Here is an 11,929-nt window from a genome sequence, read left to right as displayed (position 1 = left end):
CCACAACCCACAATACAAAACAGGCTACCTAAATATGGCTCCCAATCAGAGACAACAACTGACACCTGCCTCTGATTGAGAACCATATCAGGCCAAACACATAGAAATAGACAAACTAGAAATACAACATAGAATGCCCACTCAGATCACACCCTGACCAAACAAAACATAGAAACATACAAAGCAATCTATGGTCAGGGCGTGACATTATGGTAGAGAAATTAACATTCAATTCTCTGGCAACAGCTCTGGTGAACATTCCTGCAGTCAGCATGCCAATTGCACGCTCTCTCAAAACTTGAGAGATCTGTGGCATTGTGTTGTGTGACAAAACTGCACATTTTATTTTCTCCAGCACAGCTTATGCTCTTTAATCAGCTTCTTGATATGCCACACCTGTCAAGTGGATGGATTATCAAGGCAAAGGAGAAATGCTCACTAACAGGGATGTAAACAAATTATATATGAAAAAATAAATACACCAACATGAGTTTTCAATTCATAAAATGTATGGAAAACAGCAGATTTGCCGGTGTAAATGAGGAAATACTTGTTTCAGTTTTTTGGAATGATTGTCAAACAGTTCAATCAAATCAAATGTAATTTGTCACATGCGCCGAATACAACAGGTAGCCTTATAGTGAAATACCTCATAGTGAAATGCTTACTTACAAGCCCTTAACCAACAATACAGTTTTAAGAAAATACCTAAAAAAAAAGATTAAAAAAAAAAGGTAAGAGATAAGAAAAACAAATAATTGAAGCGCAGTAGTAAATAACTATAGCGGGGCTATATACAGGGGTACCGGTTCAGAGTCAAAGTGTCAATGTGCGGGAGCACCGGTATCGAGGTAGTTGAGGTAATTATGTACATGCAGGTAGGGTTATTAAAGTGGCTATGCATAGATGATAACAGAGAGTTGCAGCAGCGTAGGGGGAGAGTGCAAATAGTCTGGGTAGCCATTTGATTAGCTGTTCAGGAGTCGTATGGCTTGGGGGTAGACGCTGTTTAGAAGCGTCTTGGACCTAGACTTGGCTCTCCGGTACCGCTTGCCATGCGGTAGCAGAGAGTAGTCTATGACTAGGGTGGCTGGAGTCTTTGACAATTTTTAGGACCTTCCTCTGACACCGCCTGGTATAGAGGTCCTGGATGGCAGGAAGCTTGGCCCCGGTGATGTACTGGGCCGTACGCACTACCCTCTACCGAGCAGTTGTCATACCAGGCAGTGATGCAACCCGTCAGGATGCTCTCGATGGTGCAGCTGTAAAACCTTTTGAGGATCTGAGGACCTATGCCAAATCTTTGCAGTCTCCTGAGGGGGAATAGGTTTTGTCGTGCCATCTTCACGACTCTCCTTGGTGTGCTTGGACCATGTTAGTTTGTTGGTGATGTGGACGCCAAGGAAGTCGAAGCTCTCAACCTGCTGTACTACAGCCTCGTCGATGAGAATGGAGGGTGTGCTCGGTCCTCCTTTTCCTGTAGTCCACAATCTACCCTTGGTATTCAATTTTTTTAATTTTATTTACACAGATGATAATACCCCCCAGAGGGCAAACATTTATTTAATTATGTTGACAACGACCAGGACAAAAAAATAACATTGACGTCAGCTTTAGGGCCAATGATGGTTGCAATTGACCCATGGTGATGACTGTAGGTTTACCAACACAACCTCGAAGACAAATGGAGTTGCCCTTTCAATTACAGAGTGTGGTGCCATCTGTAGATTACGGAGTGTGTTGCTGTTTGAATTATGGAGTGTGTTGCCGTCTGTTAGGGGACAGTCTTACTTCGCAAATGTGAAACTAGCCTCAACATCTATGTAGACATCTATTCAGAGATGTTGGTTAAATTTAGGCATAAGGGTTCAATTTAGGCATTAAGGTACCATACCCTAATAGGGGATTTTTTGCTCCCTTTAATCATGTCACAATCAACTTTTACCAGTTGAATGTGGACAGAAATATAAGACATTTTTGTTTTAAAATGTTTCAGAACATTTTTATTGCAAGATGCTAATGAGGCGATATATCATTTAAATATGTGCATATTTTGCATATCACGCAAATACATTTTTCTGGACACTGGATGATGTCAGCCAAACATTTGGGTTTCATTTTGTTAAAACACTCCAGGACCGGACTTACACAAAGCCGTTTGTGGATAAATACTTTTTTCATCTTTATATCTGTAAAATACCTAAGAAAGGTACGGAAAATGCACTTTTGACCTTATTTTCAAAAAAAGTTGCCATCTAAAATAAACATTTGACAACATATCAACAATTCCCTATGTATAAGTCTGGAGAATACGTCTAAGGATAAACGCACAACATTTGGTGAATGCAGATGCTTCCGAGGCTGAGAAAAACTTGTTGGCGTGTGGTAAGTCTGACTTAAGGGAAATGGCAGTTACAGGAGAGGTTCACCCATTTTGAATGTAATGTTGTTTTTGTGCATCCCTGAGTGACGCTCTATCGATTCCCTGTGTCATTTCAGTTTTTCATGTGTATCTGAGTTATTGGTATTCAAGCAGGCAAAAATCCGTCCAGTATGACGTAGTACCGTGATAAAGTCACTCTCACTACACTGGAAGTTAATAGAAATACGACTTTTAGATTTTGAAAACGTCTATCATACATGTCAGATTTCAATACTGGCCGATGTCTAATCTGAATGAGCCATTGATCATATTTTTGCGATATTTCTACCTCGAGAAATGTGTAATTTAAAGGAGGGTCTAGCATTTTTCCTATTTGTCTTCCTATATAGTCCAGGGTTCATTGTCTGGTGCCGTTGCAAGATATATTATAGAAAGGAGATAGGAATCCAATGAGTGAAGGAACATGTAACGCCCCACCCAGCAGACTGTCAACCAATCCCCTTGTCATGCTGCTTCACGCGGTTGCTAAGCTAATCGTCCTTTCTCAGAGTTAGTGTATATGTCGAGAAACGTGCCTATTTTCCTCGAACGTATGTAATGTCATGATTCCAAAGTTATACAATACTACAGATAGCAAGTTAATCATCTCACATCATTTTACAGCTAAGTAGCTACATTACATGCTGATATTGTCTTTGGTATTATTTTGTGTAGCTACACTAGCTAGCCAGCCAGCCCGTAGAGAGAGCATTGCATTGTGGATTTTGTAGTTGAGCTGCAACAGACTTCCACAATGTTTTTCCATGTTGCTACCAACGTTATTATAACGCTAAAATTAAACATTTGTTGACCATCTCTTTAAAGTAAGTTACTACATATAGCCCAATTTGTAACACTCTCTATGAAATTGGATTTTAACAAGTGTGATTCAATATGGTGAGCTTTGAAATTATGGATGCACACTATACAAAAGTATGTGGATACCCCTTCAAAGTAGTGGATTCGGCTATTTCAGCCACACCCTTGTCTGACAGGTGTATAAAATCGAGCACACAGCCATGCAATCTCCATAGACAAACATTGGCAGTAGAATGACCGGACTGAAGAGCTCAGTGACTTTCAACATGGCACTGTCATAGGATGCCACCTTTCCAACAAGTCAGTTAATCAAATATCTGCCCTGCTAGAGCTGCCCTGGGGAACTGTATGTTCTGTTATTGGGAAGTGGAAATGTCTAGGAGCAACAACAGCTAAGGACCGCAGAGTGCTGAAGTGTGTATCGGGTACAAATCCTCTGTCCTCGGTTGCAACACTCACTACCGCATTCCAAACAGCCTCTGGAAGCAACATCAACACAATAACTGTTAGTCGGGAGCTTCATGAAATGGGTTTCCATGAACCGAGCAGCCGCACACAAGCCTAAGATCACCATGTGCAATACCAAGCGTCGGCTGGAGTGGCGTAAAGCTTACAGCCTTGGACTCTGGAGCAGTGGAAATGCATTCTCTGGAGTGAAGAATCACGCTTCACCATCTGGCAGTCCGACGGATGAATCTGGGTTTGGCGGATGCCAGGAGAACGCTACCTGCCCCAACACATTGTACCAACTGTACAGTTTGGTGGAAGTGGAATAATGGTTTGGGGCTGTTTTTCATGGTTCGGGCTAGGCCCCTTAGTTCCAGTGTAGGGAAATCTTAACTCTACAGGATACAATGACATTCTAGACGATTCTGTGCTTCCAACTTGGGGAAGGCCCTTTCTTATTATAGCATGACAATGTCCCTGTGCACAAAGTGAGGTCCATACAGAAATGGTTTGTCGATATTGCTGTGGAAGAACTTGACTGGCCTGCACAGAGCCCTGACCTCAACCCCATCAAATACCTTTGGGTTGAATTTGAACACCGACTGTGAGCCAGGTCTAATCGCCCAACATCAGTGTCCAACCTCACTAATGCTCTTGTGGCTGAATGGAAACAAGTCCCAACAAGCAATGTTCCAACATCTAGTGGAATGCCTTCCCAGAAGAGTGGAGGCTGTTGTCACGCCCTGGCCTTAGTTATCTTTGTTTTCTTTATTATTTTAGTTAGGTCAGGGTGTGACATGGGGGATGTTTGTGTGTTTTTGTCTAGTCGAGGGTGTTTGTAGTGTCTAGGGGGTTTTGGTAGAGTTTATGGGGTTGTGTTCAGTGTAGGTGTCTAGGTATGTCTATGGTTGCCTGAGTGGTTCTCAATCAGAGACAGCTGTCTATCATTGTCTCTGATTGGGAGCCATATTTAAGGCAGCCATTAGACGGGTTGTGGGTAATTGTCTATGTGATGTTGCATGTTTGCACTCAGTGTTATAGCAGTCACTTTGTATTGTTTGTTAAGTGTTCTTCATTATTAAAGGGAAGAATGTATTCTAATCACGCTGCGCCTTGGTCCTCTCTTTCACCTATAGACGATCGTGACAGCTGTTATTACAGGAAAGGGGGGACCAACTCCATATCAATACCCATGATTTTGGAATGAGATGTTCGACGAGCAGGTGTCCACATACCTTTGGTAGTGTAGTGCTTACAATTCATTAATGTTTTGATGATGGTAGTATGATAAACTAACGAAAATATAAATGTTAATAAATGTTTGTACTTTTCTATTTTACTTTTGAATATACCAATAATAATGGGCCAAAATACCAAAAAATCTGTGGTGCTTGGCTTTAATTCCAACTGGTTAAGGGTCAGGGTAAAGGTTTGGGTTAGGGTTGAAACAGAGAAAACAAAAATGTCTAAATGAGTGCCTACCCACTGGGCACACCACGTCATTTTCCATGTGGAGAATTGGGTAATTTTTGGTTGATATGTTGAGCAATGAGATTACAACCTATTTTCACCTAATCAAAAAGACAGCCAAAGGTTTGTTGAATTCCAATGTGCTATCACTATGCATTCAACCATCTAAAAGCACAACAAAATTCCAATGGAAAATAAATGTCAGATTTTTGTTTTAGTTGTCACCTAAATGTGTTATCGCTGCATTTTCAACCATTTTAAAGCACAATAAAGTTAAAATGGGAACTGCAGATATATTGCAAAATTGCTGCAGTAATAAAAACAGTATTAGTTTAGACTAAGTATTTGTAGCATACTGCACTCTAAACTGCAATCTGTTTTCGTAAGGGTATTTTTGGTTGAGATGGAGATGTGAATCCAACATATCATTTGTTAACTTGTCGACAAATTAATAGACTATTTACTGTATTGCAAAAGTGATATGGAATTGTGTTTGGTTGTCGCAAGCAAATATCAACAATTTAAGGAGATGTATCATCTGCTTGCATAGTTCAGTTAAATGCATTTTCAAATCAATCAAATATATTTATAAAGCCCTTTTTACATCAGCAGGTGTCACAGAGTGCTTTTAAAGAAACCCAGCCTAAAAATCCAAATGGCAAGCAAAGCAGATGTAGAAGCACGATGGCTAGGACAAACTCCCTAGACAGGCAGGAACCTAGGAAGAAAACTAGAGAGGAACCAGGCGCTGAGGGATGGCCAGTCCTCTTCTGGCTGTACCTGGTGGAGATTATAAGAGTACATCGGTGTCATGGAAATTCTAATCAAGTGAGAGAGATTTTGTCATTTCCTCAAACAATCAATCTTTATTATACGAATTGCAGTGAGGAAGCTGGTCGATCCCACTCTCTTGAGAATACAGGGTCTTTTATAGCAGACCTAAAAATGCTTATGGCTGGTTCCACCCCTCACCCGGCAGATCAGAGCATCATAAACTACCTCGTTTTCTTATTGTGCCTATGGGTTGTGAGGTCATAGGCACAAACAAGGATAACGTTACTCCTTTCTGCTGATAGAATTGTTAACAGTGAAGCCAGCCTCTGTTCACCTCAGCTGTGCCCTTGAAGGATTATGAGAAGAACCGGATGGACCGAAGAACTGTGGTCACTCTCAGAGGCTCTTTGTCTTATGTGCCGCGATTTTGTAACAATACAGGTCTATTTTGCTCCTCAAGTTTATCTCTATCCCAAGCCGCCGCATGTCCTTGAATATACATCTCAACCAGCTGCAGGGAGCTAGAGTGGAACAGAAACACAGCATTACTAGAACAGACATGTCTTACTATTGTTAAGCATATACTGTACAGTTGAAGTTGGACATTTTACACAGACCTTAGCCAAATACATTAAACTCAGTTTTTCACAATTCCTGACATTTAATCCTAGTAAAAATCCCCTGTTTTAGGTCAGTTAGGATCACGAAATAGTAATAGTAGAGAGAATGATTTATTTCAGCTTTTATTTCTTTCATCACATTCCCAGTGGGTCAGAAGTTTATATACACTCAATTAGGAAGATAATGTCCGTGACTCAACCCACTCAAGTCGAGTATAGCGGGGAAAAAAGCCTGGCGAGACATGATACATCCCTCCTAGGGACAGCATGGGAGATTACCAGTAAGCCAGTGACTCAGCCCCCATAATAGGGTCAGAGAATCCCAGTGGAGATAGAGGAGCCAGGCAGTCAGAGACAGCAAAGGGGGGTTCGTCACTCCAGTGCCTTGCTGTTCACCTTCGCTCCCATAGGCTAGACTACACTCAATCACCTACTGAAGAGAAGAGTATCCAGTAAGGACTTAAAGGTCAAGACAGAGTCTGCGTCTCTCACATGGGTAGGCAGACTATTCCATAAAAATTGAGCTCAACAGGAGAATGCCCTGCTTTTAGCTGTTTGCTTAAAAATTCTAGGGACAATAAGGAGGCCTGCATCTTGTGAATGGAGCGTAGGTATAGTTATGTATGGCAGGACCAAATCAGAGTGGTTGGCAGTAAAACCTTGAAATCAGCCCTAGCCTTAACCGGAAGCCAGTGCATAGAGTCTAGCTCTGGAGTAATATGATCACATGTTCTGGATCTTGTTAGTGCTAAATACAGCTATTAGAATCCTATCTGAACATGATTTACAACTTTATCCGGGTTGCCGGAGAGTAGAGCATTGCAGTAGTCCAATCTAGAAGTGACAAAAGCATGGATTCGTTTTTCTACATAATTTTTGAAAAAACATTTCTGATTTTTGCACTTTCACGAAGATGGAAAAAAGATGCCTTGAAATATTCTTGATATGTTCATCAAAGTTAGAAGAGGGTCCAGCAGGTAGCTGGAAGGTTTAGATGCCATTACTATTTTCATGAATGTGTCGAGAGATACAGGATTACAAGACTTCAGTGTCTCCATTGATTCTAGATCCTGGCAGTTTTGTGAAGACTCGGAAGAAGAACTGAGTTTTGGAGAAATATGCAGATTGAAAGAGGAGTTCGTAATTTGCTTCGTAATGATCATGATCCTTTCGTCAAAGACGTTATTGAATTCATCACTGCTGAAGTGAAAGCCATCCTCACTTGGGGAATGCTGCTTTTTAGTTAGCTTAGCGACAGTATCAAAAATAAACGTTGGATTGTTTTTATTCTCAATCAGGTTGGAAAAGTAGGCTGATCTTGCAGCAGTGAGGGCTCTTTGATATTGCAGTTTGGTGGAGCGCCATTTCCCTTCCAATCTTCTGGAAGCTAGGGTATTGCGCTAAGTTTAGATCCTTGATTAGGTGTTTAGTAACGTATACGCAGGGAGTCAGGAAGCAGGTGCAGAAGATGACTTTAATAATGAAACAATACAAAAGAACAAACATGAGATGCGTACTAAACGTGAGAGAAAACAAAACTGCCTGCTGACTGAGGCTTACTGAGGGCTATATGAAGGGAGAGTAATCAGGGTGGTGATGAAGTCCAGGTGTGCTTAACGATGGGGAGAAGCTGTGCGCAAAGATGTGCCAGGTGTGCGCAGTGTTGGTTGCCAGGACGGGTGGTTAGTAACCTGGCGACATCGAGCGCCGGAGGGAGGGTAAAGGAGTAGTCGTCCACTGCAGGGGCCTCGATCTGGCTTGGAGTCCACGGAGCCAGGACCGGCTGATATCACAGGATGCACTGGAAGGGAGTCAGCCTGGTGGAGGAGTGGCGAAGTGAGTTCTGGCCCAGGGAAGGAACCACTCCCCCTTCCGGTCCTGGCATTGACTCCTTAGAAACCCTTCCCAGCTCCTGGTTGGTCCTCTCCACCTGCCTGTTAGACTGAGGCCGGTACCCGGATGTGAGGCTCATCGTGGCCCCCAGCTTCTCCATAAAGGCTTGCCAGACCTGCAACGTGAATTGGGGACCACGGTCGCAAACAATGTCCTCTGGAAGGCCATAGTGCCGGAAGACCTGCTGGAATGGTACCTCAGCGACCTGGAGAGAGGTAGGTAGACCAGAGAGAGGGATAAAATGACAGGATTCAGAGAATCTGTCAACAGCAACCAGAATAGTGGTAAAACCATCAGAAAGGGAGAGACAAAGTCTATGGACAGATGTGACCAAGGCCGCTGAGGCACGGGAAGGGCAAGTAGTTTCCCTGCTGGAGCGTGCCCGGGGAGAGTTTGAATGAGTCATTGACCTGGGCACACACAAATTGGATGGAGTTTGTCACTCCTCAGCAGGCCAGGCTTGGTCCTGTTTGTGGGGGAGTCCCAGAAAGAGGGCCAATTAGCTACAATGTCTGTCTTTTGGGAGCGGCAGCAAACAGTGTTAAACTAGCGATTGACTTGTGCGAGTCTGCTGTAGAGCTCATCACTCCCCCTAACTGTGAGGGGGCGAGAGACAATTACTCAACACCAACACATATTTTTCTAGCTAAGTTACACGCTGAAGTTATGTTGCGCGTGGTGACCTTAATTCATCCTAACATTGTTGGTGCCGACGTGGATATCCCTATACCATCTACACTCGCCAGTTTTAGCCTCAGCCAGCACCATCTTCAGATGAGCAATTACGTCGGTAGCCCTGCCCCCTGGTAAACAATGTACGATTGCTGGATGACTCTTTTAATAAAAAAGTTTAAAAGTTTTCTTTGTATTTTACCCACTTTTTTTGTGATATCCAATTGCGATCGTGTCTCATTGCTGCAATTCCCCAATGGGCTTGGGAGAGGCGAAGGTCGAGTCATGCGTCCTCTGAAACATGACAAACCAAACATCGCTTCTTAACACTCGCCCGCACCATTGTGTTGGAGGAAACCCCATTCAACTGACGACCGAAGTCAGACTGCAGGCGCCAGGCCTGCCACAAGGAGTTGCTAGAGCGCGATGAGCCCCCCCGGCCAAACCCTCCCCTAATCTGGACGACGCTGGGCCAATTGTGCGTCACCCTATGGGACTCCCGGTCACGGCCGGTTGTGACTCAGCCTGGTATCAAACCCGGGTCTGTAGTGACGCCTCAAGCACTGCGATGCAGTGCCTTAGACTGCTGCGCCACTCGGGAGGCCGTGGATGACTCGTTTTAAGTCTAATATTGCACGTAATGGAGTCGCCAATGACTAGGGTTTTTAATTTGTCAGAGGTGGGAGGCTTCGACAGATCAGACCCTGTAACGGATGGAGGAGAGACCTGAGAAAGATCGGGCTCTGGATCCGACTTGTTGCTTAGTGGGGAAAACCTGTTGAAAATGTATATCGGCTGAATAAGCGACACCAGTTGAGCATGCCAACAGCATTTCCTTCCAGAAGCCATGAGAAAATTGTCCGGCTGTTGAGACTATGCAGGGGGATTAACACTACTACCTTTATTTACTGGTGGCACAGATGCTGTTTCTTCCTTTCCTACACTTAAATTGCCCTTGCCTAATGGTTGCGTCTGAAGCCGAGCTTGCGACTCAGCTATCCTCACCATAAGGCAATAGTTATCCTGTATATTAAGAGTACAGCAACTGCAAGGCATAATGTTTGGAAAGTATTCAGACACCTTGACTTTTTCCACATTTTGTTAAGTTACAGCCTTATTCTAAAACTGTCAATCTACACACAACACCCCTGAATACTGAATACTTTCCCGAATGCACTGTATTTATTATTAACTTGTAGATTCGGTCTGAAATCACCAAAGGTTGAAACCCTAGGCCTATATGTAGCCCATTGTCGTTTCTTTTTATTGAATCGTTGATGATTTTTAGCGAATCCAATGTATTTCCCATGTAAATTCCACATCACAATACGTAGATAAATTTACGCTGAAACAACTTGTGCCCAGTGGGTAGCACCGGGATTGAACCTGCGATGTTCGGAGCCATAGCTCACCCCGTAACTTCACCATTCTAAATAGCAACTGGACCGAGCGTAATCCACTGGAGTTAGGCTAAACACAACATGGTGATTGAGCCATGCTTACGTCACTCTACTCTGAAGGACACACACATACTGCATATATATTCACATATCATGCTGAGAGCACTGTGAATGGACACACACAGGGGACGCACACATGAAACCGTATAGGACCACTGATTGCAATCAGTTCTCAAATCCATTCATTATCATAAAGATTATCTGGTGTGCGTGCATATCCATGCACGTGCGTAGTGTGTGTTTCCACCAGCTAAGTGCTAAAGAATGAGTGAGTTAAAAACAATTAAGAGAAAGCCTGGACAGTGGGGGGGGTAGTGAAGCGGGTCTGACATCACATCTTCCTGGGATTGAGGGTCTTTACTAACAGAACCCCACGAGTCACAGGGTCAGAGATTAGAGGTCGGAAGCCCAATGACGTGTCACAAACGACGCCCCCATCACAGAGAGAGACCGCGAAATCTGGACAAGCTGCGGTGTCAGCCGTTACTCGCCTCACGCTGATCTGTGTGCATGTGTGTGTGTCGGTGTGTGTGTGTGTGGTGTGTCTATGTGTGTGAGAGGTACAAATCAAAGCTTTTATAGGAGATGCAAATGTGATACTATCTCATTTTGTCAAGATATCAAATGGGACTGTTTTAAGGATTGTATCAGAGTCCATTATTTACATAGATCAAAATGCATAAGTCTGTGTATGATAACACGCAGCTTTCTCTCTGTGAATGAATTTGACTCTCAATGTAGTGATGATGGATGATGCTTGTTATGCCATCTCTCTCCTGGGTCCTATAGGCAGCTTGAGAGGTGGGCTGTAGTGTAGCTAGTGATTCAGTGTTGTAGACGTGTATGTCTTTAGCTCCATATACCTGTTCTCTGTTTATTGTTCTTGGCCCTAAGAGCTCGAGTTCCCGTGGAGCAGATGGTGACTGTGATGAATTCACAGTGTTGAGGAGAAATGTGCAGGAAATCATAATTCAATGTATGTTACAAGTAAAGAGGAAACGAGCTCACTATGGATATTTTTTTCCCGAAAACTGTTCTATAAAATAGAACCAAATGGAGGAAAATCAATCTGTATTATTTTGAATTCGTTTAGCAAAGAACGAGGTGTGATGATAAATACAATGATTTACATCATAGCTCGTTTCTCAAACTCAAATTTTATGGGAGTAACTCACTCCTTCCACCACCATAGTGTAAAGGAGGCACACTGCTAATGCCCATACGGCCTTCAGCTCAGCGGACTAACACAGTGTCGTAGAGACTCAGGTCCAAACCGAGTCAGTCATAGCAGCATTCACAAAAAAAAAAAGTGGATTCTGAAAATAGATTGAAGGCTTTGTAAACAATGCCAT

This window comes from Salvelinus namaycush, chromosome 22 (genome assembly GCF_016432855.1).
Source record: "Salvelinus namaycush isolate Seneca chromosome 22, SaNama_1.0, whole genome shotgun sequence".
Classification (NCBI taxonomy): domain Eukaryota; kingdom Metazoa; phylum Chordata; class Actinopteri; order Salmoniformes; family Salmonidae; genus Salvelinus; species Salvelinus namaycush.
This window is presented reverse-complemented; position numbering follows the sequence as displayed.